General features: G+C 34.6%; 1 pseudogene; it reads left to right on the top strand.

Annotated features, from left to right (window-relative positions):
- The window catches only part of LOC131152120 (glycine--tRNA ligase, mitochondrial 1-like), a 41162-nt pseudogene that overhangs the window by 2315 nt on the left and 21686 nt on the right, over nt 1-17161 (top strand).

Below are 17161 nucleotides of genomic sequence, written 5' to 3'. Positions count from 1 at the left end.
GTATACACACTTGATCTGTTAATTTACCACAGGCTGCAAGCTTTTCCAGTGTTGTTCTATTTTGAATAGCTAGTCAAACTATGAAAGCATGTCTCTTTAAATGCTTAGTCCATATAGCATTTGATCAAGGATCAAAACAGTTTCATTTCCAATTTTAGTTTTCCTAAGAATTACAAAAAAAAAAAAGTTTGTTAATTTTTTAGTTTTACAACATTTGAATAAAAATGAAAAACAATAAAAAGTTTTGGCACTATTCACTTGTGGACTAGTTTTATTTTTCATTTCTAATTTTTCAAATGATTCCAGTAATGCCACATTGTTATCCAATTTTCTAGATTTATATAGGAAGTTAGAAGACATCTATCTATTTTTTTTGTATATTTTTTATTTCTTACTGTCATTGTTACTAAAATCTCGATCTGGATTGTAGAATTGTATGATTCTATGATCCAGGTATACCCAAACGATCCAAGTTCCAATGAAAATAGGAATCAAGTAGAATCGTGGTAGAATCGTAGGATGGGAATTGTAGAATCTTTAAGTTGAATTGTATGGATCCAACTTTTGTTACCTGGGTTGGATTTTTTAATTTTTTAAATTACCCCTTTTGGGCTTCAATAATATGGCTTAATGTGTATTTTTCTTGGCCCAAAGGCCCCAAAAGTTTATGTTTGGTTGAAGTCTTCAAAAACTGGGGCAAAATTGCTCTCCGCCTCCCATCAATGAACAGATTCAGTAGAATCTGCACCTGACTTCCCTGGAGTTTGACATCTCAGTCCTACACTCCTTATTGAAGTTTAGCAACCCAGCAACTTAATTCCTCTCTTGTTTGACAACCAGAGAGCCCTCCATGTAGTGACTGGTGTTCGATCAGCAGTAGCCAGCAGTCTTGCTGTTTGATCTGCAGCTCTTTGGTGTTTGACAACCAGAGTTCTTGGTGTTCGAGAATAATTCAGTCCTTTGTCCCCTTCCCTTTTTGGTGTTTGACAAGAACACCTCAGTCCTCTTCAACACTGTTTCTTGTTTGATCAGCATAAGCCAAGAAAAGAGCCAAGCCAGCAGGCCTAGCAGAGATTGCAGAGGTATGCTTCAAAACATATCTGCTTCTTGAAAAGACTCAACTGTGGGCACTGTTTTCCTAATGCTACTTTTCCTCTTTTTCTTGCTCTTCTTCTTTTTCTTTTTATTGTTTGAACTTTTTCTTGGATTTTTAACTTCTTATACTGACTTAGTTACTAATCAAGCTTTTAGTCATAAGACTTGTCATAAAGTTCCACATATATAATTTTTTAATATTTATTTTACATTGAAAGTATAATCTTACGATTCTCGATCCGATTCTACGATTTGATCCTTCAGACCCCTTCAATGACCCCACTTAAGAGTCCCAATTCTAGCAACCTTGCTTATTGTGCGTTTGGAAACTTGGAATTCGGACCTTAGATTTAGATTTGTGCGTATTTAGGCAAAATATAGGATAAAGTTGTATTGAATTTCTTTCAAATCCACAGTGATTCAAATACAAGCTCTAGGATGCATGCTTCCAAACACTAACTCATATTGTTTTTGGAAAATTGAATTATAAGTTGTCTCTTTTGTAATTATTTTAATTCTAGAAATAAAAACTGGAATTGTTTTATACAATATACAGACGCTTTATTTTCTACCTTAATATGAATCTTAGAAAACTAAAAAGTAATTTGGAAATTTAAAATTTTTTAGAAAACTAAAAACTCTTACCACAACTAAAAATTAAAAATGAGAATTGTTTTCCACAACTAAACGGGCCCGAATTTTTTTTTTTTGAGTTTGATACTTTATTAATTATATTTGTTTGTTTCAGATGTAAAAATTGCATATGGTAATTTGTATATAGACTTTATGTTGATTTTTACTAGTTAAAAGATGTGAAAGGAAATATTGTAATGATATCTAAATTTTCCTGAGTTCTTTTGTCCATAAATGTTGATTTTTGTGATTAAGAAATCATATATGATCTTTGTGATTACGATTTTTTTTTTTATCTAATCAACAAATATGCTGACTTTATTTTGATATATATGGCATAGGTTGGACATGATTGATTGTTTAGTGATCCTTGATTTGATTAGGATTATGACCTTTGAGTTTAGGCATGAAATTTAGTATTGTTATTTGTCTTGGAGATAATTTTTAAAATTATTTTTGCATGTTCAAAAAATGTGGAAGGTCTCCCCAGAAAAGTGAAGAGGTTATGTTGCTGGATTTTCAATTGCATCTATACAATTTTGAATGTTCTTTTGTTTATGTGAGTGATCTTGGTGTTTAGGTATGATAAAAAAGCACATGGATTTTTGTTTTGGTATGCATGTCACTATTTTGGGTAATACTTGATTGATTTCTCTGTGGTCGTTGGTTTAGTTTGGATTATGGTTGTTGATTTAGATGTTGGATTGAACACTAGAGAAGTATGGATTGAACATGGGATATTTTATAAAGAAGTTTAAAAAATGTGGAATGTCAAAAAACAAAGATGAAGATGATTATCAACTAAAATGTACTAATCTTTTTATTATGAAAATCTTTTGTATTATATCAAATTCCGTGCATATTGGTGCTGCTATTATCTATATGTATGAGGGGATAATGGGTTTAATGGATGTGGGCACTAGTAATAAGTTGCTTTGCATCATGTAATCAGCTTGGAGTGAACATGGGCCACATTTCAGACAGAGATCACCACCAAGCTGCACTGAACCACCACCTCAAACGACTATTCTTTTACATTCCATCTTTCAAGATTTATGGCAATTTGGTTGGTTTTTACGATTATGGCCCACCAGGTTGTGCCATCAAGTCTAATGTTGTTGCTCTTTGGCGTCGGGTAACTTAATGTTCTCCTGTATCTTCTTTAGATATGATGTTAATTTGATATTATTGTCCTCAAATATTCAAAAGAATGATCAGCAGTTAATTTCTTAATGTTGATTTATTTGATTTTCAGCACTTTGTTCTTGAGGAAAATATGCTGGAGGTTGATTGCACTTCTGTCACTTAAGATAATGTCTTGGAGGCTTCAGGCCATGTTGATAAGTTTACAGATCTTATGGTTATTGACCAAAAAAATAGAAATAATTTCTATTGAGCAAAGGACTTGCTTGGAATTTTCATCAATAAAATGGTACAACATAAGAAGAAGAACAAAAACAATAACCACTTCAACATGACTCAAAATGAAAATATTGTAATGGAAGAAGAACTCAAACATGTACTTGGCATGATAGATGGTTTATCTACGGAAGAGTTGGGTGCAAAAATAAAGGAATTTGGTGTCATGGCTCTTAATACAAGAAACCCTCTTTCAGAACTCTTTCCATTCAACTTATTGTTTCAGACATCAATTGGTCCTTCTAGTCCCAGCTCCATTTGCGGGTTAGTGTTTCATTGTTTAATTTTTTCTTGTGCGTAAAATAAAATACAAATTATAATTGTTTTGTCTTATTATTTTTCTAGGCCAAAAAAACTCTAATATATGTACGGTTGGTCTATATATAACTTTTTGTTTGGCCTATCAAAAATAAATAAAGATAAGAGAATACCGGCATGCATAAGCATATATAAGGCTTTCATCACTATTATTAATAAATCCATATGACCACAGATAGGCTTGGTCAAAGTTGGTGATAGGGGCTCAGTCATCTTTTTTGCTTTATGCACATGTATATGAATAGATATCGTCAAAGTTGGAAATAGGGGCTGGATCATTTGTGTTTTCCATGTGTATTCATAGACACACACTCACATATGGTATCACTTTATAGCACGAGCATGTTATATGATCCATATCCTGTCATATGAAATATCTAATTTGGCTTGCGTTGGTAATATGTATTTAATTTAAACTGGAAGGGTCTTTTAGCCTATGTTTATCTAACTTAATTGTACTTAATTGTTAATAATTGTGTAAAATGGAAGACTGAGCTTCAAGGAAATATTCTTCTTCTCTTTATAATATATTTCAAGTACAATACCAATGACTTGGGTGTGGCGAAAAGCGGGCGAGGGTGGGCTAGGTTGTCGCCTTGAAGCGATGCGCCGTGTTGGCGCCCGGGTACGGTGTCAAATATGTGAGGGTTCTTGCTTCATTTTGGACGTGGGCAGGTAAAGACGTTAGTTTAGGAAATTAGGATTAGATTAGCAACTTGGAATATAGGGACACTTATGAGTAAAGACATGAAAATTGTGGATACAATGATCAGAAGAAGAATTAATATAATTTGCAGTGGGTGGGGGAGAAAACTAGAGAAATTGATAAATCAGGATTTAAACTTTGGTACACTGGAAAAGAAAAACATAAGAATGGAGTAGGCATTATTATTGACAAAAACTTAAAAGATAGTGTTGTGGATGTAACTTGAGTAGGGGATAGAATTATAAAAATCAAGATGGTATTAGGACAAGAGATAATAAATATCATTAGTGGTTATGCTCCTCAAGTCGGCTTAGCAGAAAATCTTAAGAGACAATATTGGCAAGATATGGATATTATCATACAAGGCATACGAGGGACTGAGAAAATATTTATAGGAGGAGATCTGAATGGACATGTTGGAAGAGATAATAAAAATTATGAGATGATACATAGAGGATATGGATATGGGGACAAAAATGAGTCTAGGGAGATGATCTTAGACTTCGCTATGTCATATGATTTTAATATAATGAATACTTGCTTTAAGAAGAGAGAAGAACACTTAATAACCTTTAAAAATGGACAAAATAGAAGTCAAATAGATTTTTGTTTAACTAGGAGGGTAGATCGTTTATCATGCAAGGATTATAAAGTTATTCTAGATGAAAGCCTAACCACACAACATAGACTTAGTGTTAGATATATGTATTAAAAATGGAAGAAAAAAGATAAAATAAACCAATGTAAGAGAACTAGATAGTGGAACCTAAAAGGAGAAAATATAATAAAATTTAAAGATAAAATGATCAAAGATGGGGATTAGACCATAGAGGATGGGATAGATACAAATACTCTTTGGAATAGATTAGCTAGCTTTATTAAAAAGATATCAAAAGTGATTTTAGGTGAATCAATGGGAAAATTCTCGAATAGCAAAAAGAGTTGGTGGTGGGATAAAGATGTACAAAAAATCATAAAGACAAAAAGAATTTGGTATAAAATGTGGCAAAAATATAGATCATTTAATAGTTTGTATGATAGATTAGGTACAAAAGAAGGGGAAAGAGATATATTTAAACTTGTTAAAGTTAGAAAAAGGAAGAGTAAGGACTTAGGAAATGTAAAATGTATAAAAAGTGAGGATGATATTGTCTTGGTTAAGGACGAAGACATTAAGAAAGATGGCGAAGTTACTTTAGTAAGTTGTTTAATGAAAACCAAATAGAAGGCTTAAACTTAGAATTGTCAAATGAGGAAAAGACTAAAAATATGAGATTTATTTGCAAAATTAGAGTTAACAAAGTTAAGTTTGCACTAAAAAAGATGAAAAATGGGAAAGCTAAGGGACCAGATAACATCCCAATTGAAGTTTGGAAATGCTTAGGTGATAACGAAATTATATGGTTAACTAATTTATTTAATACAATTATAAAAACTAAGAAAATGTCAGATGGATGGAGGAAAAACACTTTAATACCTATATAAAAAAATAAAGGAGATATTCAAAATTGTAATAACTATCGTGGAATTAAACTTATGAGTCATACGATGAAACTATGGGAAATGGTAGTTGAACAAAGATTAAGGTTAGAAACGAAGGTCTCAGAAAATCAATTTGGTTTTATGCCCGAGAGATCTACCATAGAAGCTATTTATCTTTTAAGAAGATTAATGGAAAAGTTTAGGAAAAAGAAGAGGGACTTGCATATGATATTTATTGACCTTGAGAAAGCATATGATAGGATACCTAGGGAAGTTCTATGGTGGGTTTTAGAAAAAAAAAAGGGTGTATGTAGTAGGTATACTGATGTCATTAAGGATATGTACGATGGAGTAATGACTAGTGTAAGGACTATAGATGGAGAAACTAGGGAATTTCCAATCACCATAGGTGTACATCAAGGATTTGCTTTGAGTCCTTATCTTTTTGCTTTAGTGATGGACCAATTGACTAAGAATATTCAAAAGGAGGTTCCATGGTGTATGCTGTTTGCAGATGATATTGTATTAATTGACGAAATTAGGGACGGAGTAGAGGCTTAGTTAGAATTATGGAGTGAAGTTTTGGAATCTAGAGACTTTAGGATAAGTAGAAATAAGACAAAATATATGAAATGTAATTTTAGCAATAATAGGAGGAATATTGGAGACAAAGTTAAACTTGATGATGAAGAAATAAATAACACTTGTAGATTTCGATACTTTGGATTTATTATTCAAGTTGAAGGAGAAATTGAAGATGATGTAATGCATAGAGTTAAAGCAGGATGGGTAAAATGGAGAAGTACTTCAAGTGTGCTCTGTGATCATAGAATACCCTTAAAATTGGAAGGGAAGTTTTATAAGACAGCTATAAGACCAGCTATGCTATATGGAACAAAATGTTGGGCGATGAAGAAACATAATTTCCAAAAAGTAAAAGTTGCCGAGATGAGATTGCTTAGATGGATGAGTGGTATAACATTGAAAGATAAATTAAGGAATGAACATATTCGTGGTAAGTTAGGTGTAGCTCCTATAGAAGATAAGAGAAGGGAGGGACGACTCAGATGGTATAGACACCTGCAACGTAGGCCACATAGTGCACCTGTAAGGAAGAGTGACTTAGTTACTATGAGAGGCAGTAGAAGGGGTAAGGATAGACCTAAAATAACTTGGGAGGAGATAGTGAGTATGGATTTAATATCCTTGAATCTATCAAAAGAAATGGTTCATGATCGCATAAATTGGCGAAAAAAGATTCATATAGCCTAAAATAAGGATAGACCTAAAATAACTTGGGAGGAGATAGTGAGTATGGATTTAATATCCTTGAATCTATCAAAAGAAATGGTTCATGATCGCATAAATTGGCGAAAAAAGATTCATATAGCCGACCCCACCTAGTGGGACTAAGGCTTGGTTTTGTTGTTATTGTTGAAGTACAATACCAATGACCATAATAGCCTTACTAACTTATGCTTACTAACATAACTCTAACACAAAATAATAATGGAACTAAATGACTAAATAACCATTAACACTCCCTATCAAGTTGGAGCATACATATCATATGCTCCTAGCTTGTTTTTAAATGAATTTCACACGAGCACCTCCCAGGGCTTTAGTGGACAAATCAGTAAGCTGAAACTTAGACTTCATATGAGTGGTTGTAGTGAGCTTCTGTACAAGTTTCTCCCGAATAAAGTGGCAATCAAGTTCAATGTGCTTTGTTCTCTCATGGAAGATCGCGTTGGAGGCAATATGAATAGCTGCTCGATTATCACGCATCAATTAGGTTGAGAATGTGGAAAACCTAGTTTTTTCAACGTACAAGTTCACATGTAGTCTGCACCAGAGTCTTATACTTTGACTTAGAACTTGACTTGACCACCACAGTTTGTTTCTTACTTTTCCAAGACACTAAATTACCATTGACAAGGATATAATACCTGGTTGTGGATTTTTGGTCATAAGGCAACTTGTCCCAATTTGCATCTGTACATCCTCTTAATACAAGTGTAACCTTGATCTTATATAAGAGACCTATCCCTTGTGCACCTTTGAGATATCTTAAAATGAGAATTACTACACCTAGTGACTTGTTCTCAGAGAATTGATAAACTGACTCACAACACTTGTTGCAAAGGATATATCTATTCGAGCAAATCTCTAGTACTATCCTTGGTTAGGCAACAAATCATCCATATTTGGCACTAACTTACTATTGGAATCCATGGGTATATCAATAGGTTTGGATCTTGGTAGGCACATCTCATTTAAGAGATCAAGAACATACTTCGTCTGTGACAAGACAGTTCCTTTACGAGATCCCGATACTTCTATACCCAATAAGTACTTCAATGGTCCCAAATCCTTTACATGAAACTTAGTCTACAGGAAATGTTTTATCTATAAATACCTTGATCATTAATCACAGTATCATCCATATACACTATAAGCAGATTCCATCTGGATGGGGTATGACGATAAAGTACTGAATGATCTACTGGACATTGTTGGAGGTCAAACTCAAGTACTACAACACTGAAGCAAGCAAACCATGTCCTCGGAGACTTTTTTAAACCATATAGTGACTTCTTGAGCCGATACACTAAGCCTAACTCCCATGAGCAACAAACTCAGGTGGTTGTTCCATATAGACCTTTTCTTGAAAATACCATGTAGGAAAGCATTCTTCACATCTAATTGGTGTAGAGGCCAATGACAAGTGGATAAGGAGATGAACAAACATATTGTGATGAGTTTGGCTATAGGGGAAAATGTGTCTGAATAGTCCAAGCCATACATCTGAGTATATCTGTTAGCATCAAGGTAGGTCTTCAATTGAGTCCGGGAATCATTTGGATTGTTGTGATGTATTACTCATATACTTGATGGGATGCATGTACAAGGAGAAGACATAGTGGAAAATCGAAGTGTTGAGGAGCAATAGGAAACCGTCGACGGATTGGCTATAACCATTGACGGTTTGACTGAATTTTTTAGAGAGCAATTTGCTTTCGGTATCTTTCTGTCGACAGTTTGGCTGAAACTGTCGACGGTTTCACTTGGGGATTCAGCTTAGATTTTCAAATTGAAAGGGACGTTAATTTGGTTTGGGGTTTTGGAGGGAAGGCCTTCGAGAACTTTATATATGCACTGTTCTGGGTGTATTTGTGTTGTTGTAAGATTGTAACAAAGTTGTTGTGTCTTTGACCCTAGATAATAAGAATTATTTGCTGATTGCTCCCGTGGATGTAAGCATTGTCGAACCACGTAATTCCTTGTGTCACTGGTTATTTTCTTTCATATATACTGCGTGGTTGTGTTCTTTCTTGGTTTATCATTGATTGCTGCATTGATATTCCCATGTACAAATATGTTTTATACAACAAATTGGTATTAGAGCACTTGTTGTAATGACATCCGGTACTTCGTTTGTGAAATTTGACAATGTCAAGTTTGATGAAACCGGGAACTTCAGTTTATGGTATGGAAGGGTGAAGGATTTGTTTGTGTAGTAAGGGATGTAAAAGTCTTGTATGGTTTTCAGCCGGAAGGCATGGATGAGGCAGATTGGAAGGAATTAGAAGCAAAGGCAGTGGCAACAATTAGGCTGTGTTTGGCTGATGACCTTCTATATCACGTCATGGAAGAGGATTCTCCTGCGGCTGTTTGGCGAAAGCTTGAAAGTTGGTATATATCTAAATTTCTTACGAATAAACTTTTTCTTAAGCAAAGGTTATATTGGCTTAAGATGTTGGAAGGTTCGAATTTGAACCAACACATCAACGCATTCAATCAAATCATAAGTTATTTAGTGCGGGTTGATGTGAAATTTGATGAGGAAGTAAGGTGCTGATGCTATTAAATTCCCTACCTGCGTCTCACATGTATGAGAACTTGGTTATTACTCCGACATGGGGCAAAGAAAGCCTGAATATGGAAGAGGTGACAAACGCATTGCTCGGTTTTCATCAAAGAAAAATGGCCAACGATGAAGTTTCACATGGTGAAGGGCTTGTGGTGAAAAGTAATCACGAATGCGGAAGACGTAAGCCCCTGAGTGGATCTCGGTTGCAGTCCGGGAAGAGGAAGGACAAAGTTTTTTAAGTGTAGTAAAAAGGGGCACATAAATTCGGAATGTCCAAAGTGGAACAAAGGGATTGATGAAAATCAGCAGGGTTTGTCAAAATTTGCAAATGTAGTGGAAGGAGACTCAAGGAGTAGTGATGGTGATATGCTATGTGTTTCATCGGGTTCTAAGCGCCTCACAGATGATTCTTGGATCCTAGATATCAGATGTTCTTATCATATGACAACAAATAGCAAATGGTTCAATACCTACACGTCAATTAATATTGGTTCAGTTTTGATGGGAAATGATATTTCATGCAAAATAATTGGTATAGGAAATGTCAAAATCAAAATGTATGATCGTGTTGTGAGAACCCTGTGTGATGTAAGACATGTATCGGGTCTAAGGAAGAATGTATTTTCATTAGGCACTTTAGATTGTAACGGATAAAGTTACAAGTCTAAAGGTGGAGAAATGAAAGTGTGTGAAGGCGACTCGATGGTGAAGAAAGGAGAAAAGGTAGCGGGAATTATCTATGCACTGCAGGGTAATACGGTTGTAGGTGGAGCTGCAGCTGTAGAATCTGAGTCGGATGTTCTATGGCATATGCGGATAAAGCATACTACATGTATTCAGATGTTTGGGGACCGGTGAGGATAGCATCACGGGGTAGACATATGCTTTTTGTGGGTGTATCACGAAAAATCTTGGTTTATCTCATGTGACACAAGTCTGAGGTGTTTAACAGTTTTAACTTGTGGTTGAGGTGCAGAATTAGATTGGGAGAGAGATCCTTAGGTCAGATATTGGGACTAAGTATGTTGGTTTTGTTCAAGAAGTTTTGTGACCAGAACATGTTATATATGCAGGGCTTGCAGGATACTTCTTGGTGAAGTCAGTAATGTTGTTCGTTGCAGACTCTTAGGAGCATGGTTTTAAATAACGGCCGTTATGTAGTGTAATGGCCGATACGTAATTGAAATCGAAGGCTCTGAAACCGATACGGGCCAATAAGGCGGTTCGGAAAAAATTCACAGCTGTAACGGCCGTTATGGAGACGTAACGGCACGTAACGGCCGATACCCCAACGTTACACGTCATAACGGTCCGTTATGGACCGTTACATGGCCGACAGCTTGTAGATTCCATGAAGGCTTTCTGCTGCAGGCTGCAGCGCTGCTTTCCCCCTCTCCCCACACCCATCTGCCATTCAATCTAAGTCTAACATTCAAAGAGTAAAATGGAATGTAAAAAACTTACCTTGAAAATTTGTTGCCCGAAGCAATAAGAAGACTTCATTTCTTCGAAGCCTGAGAGTGAGCACACTCAGCAGATCTATTCATCTTCGCAGCCTTCTAGGACTCGGGAACTGCAGACTTGCAGTTGCAGTAGCTTGGCAAGTCACCGGCGACAGGTCTGCAGCAGCTCCGCTGCCTTTGCGACTCGCCGATAGCCCGTCAGCACCTTCCTCCGCCAGTCGTCGCACTCGCCACTAGCCAGCCCCTCGATTTCAGCTTCGGAGCTTGGAGTCATCGCTGCCGTTCGTGCTTCGTAGCCTTCGCTCCTTCGAGGCTCCTCCGAGTCCCCTCCCCTCTCTCGGTCTCACTCGACTCCCCAGCGTATGAAACACTCAACACTCAACACCCACAGCACTAGCCACTAAGTCTTATCATTATGTTTTTTTTTTTTAAAATTATATTTTGTTGTAAATTATGTTTGTTAAATTGAATTAAAAAAAAAAGAGTAATTTAATAGAGTAAAAAATTAGAAATTATTAATAATTATGTAAAATAAAATTTTCTTAATTTATAAATATTTTAATTGTCTTATATTTTTTGAAAGGTAATTATGAAAATCTAGTTCCATCACATATTTCCTGTTTATTAATATTTTTTAAGTGTTAAAACATCATTTTGACCTTAAATTTAAAATTAGGTAAAATAAATCTTTACATGATCTATTTTTTGTTTTTAGTTATCAAATAAAGTAAAAATTGATAACTTAATAAAAAAAAGTTTAACCTAATAGTTAATACATTAATAATTCTGATTTTTACTAATTACTACTGGAATTTGTAGAAAATTTTTATTTTAATCCATATACTGAGAAAATGCTTAAAAAGTCAAATAGTCAATTTGTAATGTATGAATCTCTATTAGTGATGCTGTGATGTATATGAAAGTAGAGCAAAAGTTTTTTTCACCTTTAAAATTATAATGTTAATTTCTTATAATATAAATGAAAATAAAATCAAGTTATAAAAAATAATGAAAATATCTTTTTAAAGATAAAGGAATATATATTTTTTGTAATAAAATATCTAATATTTTATAATTTTGTTTATTTAAATATAAAAATAATAAACATTACTTATTATTTTTAATCAAATATTATATTTTATTTTTACGTAATAAGTATTTAAAATTAGAAGGACTATTTAGTACTATTATTTAATATTTACTAAATTACTAATTATATTATTCCTGTCATTTTTGTAGAAAGGTTGTAACTTTGTATTTTCTCTATGTTTTGTGTAGAAATCATCAAATTAAGTCTATCAATATGTCACGTGATAGAGGAAATGAGAACTTACCTAGTGAGGATATTGGATGGCATTTTAGTACTGCGGTGGACGGTAATAGACATGTTATTATGTGTAAGTTATGTGGGAAGATAATTAAAGGGGGCATTACACGCTTGAAACAACCCTTGACACATAAAAAGGGTCAAGTAGCTGGATGCTCAAATGTGACCACACAAGTAAGAGAACAAATGATGAAACATATACAGCAGTATGCTGAGAAGAAAAGAGATAAACAAAAAAGGCAAGAAGAAGCAGAAGCCCAAATTAGAGGAGATTTTGAGAATTTGAGCGATGAAAAAGACTTGGAAGAAGAAAGTATGAGATTTGCTCGATAAGAAAGCATACGAACACAACAACAATGGGAAGAGAGACAAAGATTTTGAGCAAGAACAACTGGAGGGGGGGTAATATTTATGAAAGGGAGGTGGCTCTGGCAGTGGTGCTACCAGTGGTTTCAATAGAGCAGGAGTTCGATCTTATAGTGGTCGAGAAGCTGGAGGTAGTGGACGACAATGGATCAATCCTGATGCCCATGAAGTTAGACTAAAGGCAATGGATCCTATTTTAGAAAAGAAGCAAGAGTGCGAAACAACCAATCAACACTAAGTTACTGAAAGGTTTAACAAGTAAATTAGGAAAAGCAGTTGGAAAATTCCTAATTTATAATCGGATTCTAGCGAATGTAGTTGACTCTTCATTTATGCAGCCTATGTTTGATATTGCTGCAGAGGTTGGAAAGGGGGTGAAGGGTCCATTACTCTATGAGATATCTGAAATTTATTTGGAGTAAGAGTATCAAGAAATTAAAAATTATATAACTTCTTTTGTTGGAATTTGGAAGGAGAGAGGTGTAACACTTATGTGTGATTGTTGGTCAGGACCAACTAGAAAATACATTATAAACTTTTTAGTTTATTGCGATAGAGGCACCGTGTTTCATAAATCAGTTGATGCCTCTGATGTGCCAAGTAGAACAGCTGAATATTATTTCAGGTAATTTTCTAATTTTAATTGTATATGCAAATAGTATTATGAACTTGCATGTTTTTAATTAAATAGTAGTAATTATTGAATCTATAATTTCATTTCAGATTAATGGACGAAGTGGTTGAAGAAATTGGAGAGGCAAATGTTGTCCAAGTAATGACTGATAATGAAGTTGCAATGAAGGCAGGAGAAAAATTATTAATGCAAAAGAGGCCAAATCTTTATTGGACAGCATGTGCAGCTCATTGCATAGACCTTATTTTTGAAGATATTGGTAAGAAAAGTAACGTGAAGAAGGTGTTAGAAGATGCAAGAACAATAACCTCATTTATTTACAACCACACATGGACAGTGAATTTCATGAAGAAATTTACAAATAATAGAGAGTTACTTCGCCCTGCCATCACTTGATTTGCCACAAATTTCATTCCTTTGGAGACTATTGCCAGACATAAACAAGCATTAAGAGAAATGTTTACATCTGATGCTTGGAAAACTTCAAGATTTGGGATGGCAAAATCAGGCCAGCATATGATTCAAAGAAAATTATCTTAGACAAAGAGTTTTGGCAAAAGGCCTCTGATATAATTAAAGTGTAAGAACCCTTGGTGAAAGTTCTTAAATTGGTTGATGGTGATGAAAAACCAACAATGGGCTTCATATACAAGGCAATTGATAGGGCGAAGTTGGTCATTCAAAAAATTGCCGGTTTTACAAAGACTATTGGAAAATTATTGACAACTGGTGGAGTTTTCAATTGCACCAAGATTTGCACGCTGCTGGTAAGTATAAATCAAATACAATTTCTTATTATTTTAACTTTTAAATTATGCATAGTTGCATTACAAAACTATTGATTAATATGTTTCTAAATTTAATTGTAGGGTATTTTTTGAACCCACAATTTCTTTATGGTGCCCCACCCTCTCCAGAAGTTGCTAGAGAAGTCATGGATGGGTTAAAAAAGTGATAACCAAGTTGGCACCCGATATAGATACTCAATTCAGGCTATTAATCAAGTAAGTATTGGTTCCATAAAATTGAATAATGAATTGTTCTAGTATTCTGTAATACTTTCAAGAATAATTATTAATACATCTAATTAATTAATTATATTTCACAATCATCCTTTATTAGTTGTTGCTATATCGAGATAGGCAGGAGGCTTTTGGAATCCCGTTGGCTCAGAGGGCAGTAAAACAAATAAATCCTGGTAAATATGGCTATATAACTAAATAATGGATGAATAACTCTATTTTCTCTATTTATGTTCAAATTTGACTTTTGAAATATAGCTATACTAACATAAAACTCTTTTTAATTATTCATACAGCTTAATGGTGGATTCATTATAGCTTGTGTGCTCCTGAGCTCCAAAGAATAGCAATCAGAGTTCTTAGCCAGACCACATCAGTTTCGAACTGTGAGCATAATTGGAGCACCTTTAGCCTCATCCATACGAAAACAAGAAATAGATTAAAGTACATGAGACTACAAAAACTTGTTTTCGTACATTACAACATGAGGTTAAAGTTAAGACGTACAATGAGAAGAAGCCAACGAGAAATTGAAGAGGGTTTCAATCCTATCAATTTGGACTATATTTTGGAAGAAGATGATCCTTTAAGTCAATGGTTAGAGGAGAGAGAGACACCATTACTCGACGGTCAGGATAATTCAAATTGGTTAAATGAAGAAGTTGGTGGTACTACAGAAGGAGGTGATCAACCACCAATAAACGCGCATGATGATTCAAGTTCAAACCCTAAACGTACACAAAGTGATGACAATCTTGGTTTGAGTCCACCAAGTGATGATGATGGTAATATTGGTGCTGGCATGGTTCGAAATCGTGGTCGCGGGTAACGTCGCGTAACGGCGGGTGTCGCGGGTCGCATGAGATGTGGGTGTTATGTAACAGGAAGCGAGCGTAACGGTCGTGAATTTTTTTCACACATGCACAACCATCCCAAAATAAAAAATAAGCATGAAATCCCTTAATACATAGTTTTTAATGAATTTTGAAGGCTTTCATTCAACCTACAAATGCTTTTTAATAGGCATTATGATTTTTATATTAATTTTAGTGCGCTGTTTAAAAAAAAAACATATTTTTTTTATAATTTACATTACTCTAATGAGTAAATCGATGTAGAAATTTAAGAATCAATTAATTAAAGTCAAAAAATTACTAAAAATGAATCAATAGACTCAATACTCAATACATGAATTTAAAAAGTGATTAATATCAAATATCAATAAATAGTTGAAAATACATGAATACAATACTACAAATTTATAACATAACACATGTCACCACCAAAAAGAATGACGTGGAGGGTCTTCATAATTTGCATCTGTATCTTGAGATTGGGATGAGAAATTATCTCCCCATCCTTGTGGAAATACGTAGTTGAATAAACCCAAGTTTGCGTCATTTCATTGTTGCTTTTGAAAATGTACTGGTGGTGAAAATCCTCCTGAATAATGTCTATAAGTTGGGGCAGGGGCTGGCTCTGGGTAGTGTGTAGAAGAAGACTCACTAGATTCTGAGATTCTTAATCCACTAGGATAAAAATGTGAGTCACGAGATGCATAATGTGGATTTGCTGGATGAAATCAATATGATTGTGATGATGAACTATCTAAACTAAAGTCGCTAAAACTACGAACCACAACATATGAATCTTCAGTAGAATCACTAGGGTCACCACGAGCACTCCTTCTCCTAAGTTGTGAAGATTGGTTTCTTGGAGGAATACCCAAGTCATAATTTTCAGGTATGTCATGTAGTCCATAAAGATCAGAAAGATGTATATGCCTTACAAATGATGTCCCTGTGTCATATCCATAATTATATTCTGCACCGCCGCCTCCACCACCACCACTACCACCACCCCAACCCCAGCTCCAGCACCACTATTACCATCATCATCACTTGGTGGACTCAAAACAAGATTGTCATCACTTTGTGTACGTTTAGGGTTTGAACTTGAATCATCATGCGCGTTTATTGGTGGTTGATCACCTCCTTCTGTAGTACCACCAACTTCTTCATTTAACCAATTTGAATTATCCTGACCGTCGAGTAATGGTGTCTCTCTCTCCTCTAACCATTGACTTAAAGGATCATCTTCTTCCAAAATATAGTCCAAATTGATAGGATTGAAACCCTCTTCAATTTCTCGTTGGCTTCTTCTCATTGTACGTCTTAACTTTAACCTCATGTTGTAATGTACGAAAACAAGTTTTTGTAGTCTCATGTACTTTAATCTATTTCTTGTTTTCGTATGGATGAGGCTAAAGGTGCTCCAATTATGCTCACAGTTCGAAACTGATGTGGTCTGGCTAAGAACTCTGATTGCTATTCTTTGGAGCTCAGGAGCACACAAGCTATAATGAATCCACCATTAAGCTGTATGAATAATTAAAAAGAGTTTTATGTTAGTATAGCTATATTTCAAAAGTCAAATTTGAACATAAATAGAGAAAATAGAGTTATTCATCCATTATTTAGTTATATAGCCATATTTACCAGGATTTATTTGTTTTACTGCCCTCTGAGCCAACGGGATTCCAAAAGTCTCCTGCCTATCTCGATATAGCAACAACTAATAAAGGATGATTGTGAAATATAATTAATTAATTAGATGTATTAATAATTATTCTTGAAAGTATTACAGAATACTAGAACAATTCATTATTCAATTTTATGGAACCAATACTTACTTGATTAATAGCCTGAATTTGAGTATCTATATCGGGTGCCAACTTGGTTATCACTTTTTTAACCCATCCATGACTTCTCTAGCAACTTCTGGAGAGGGTGGGGCACCATAAAGAAATTGTGGGTTCAAAA

The sequence above is a fragment of the Malania oleifera genome, chromosome 3, assembly GCF_029873635.1.
Source record: "Malania oleifera isolate guangnan ecotype guangnan chromosome 3, ASM2987363v1, whole genome shotgun sequence".
Taxonomy (NCBI): Eukaryota; Viridiplantae; Streptophyta; class Magnoliopsida; order Santalales; family Ximeniaceae; genus Malania; species Malania oleifera.
Note: the sequence above shows the minus strand (reverse complement) of the source record. Positions and strands in the feature narration are given on the sequence as shown.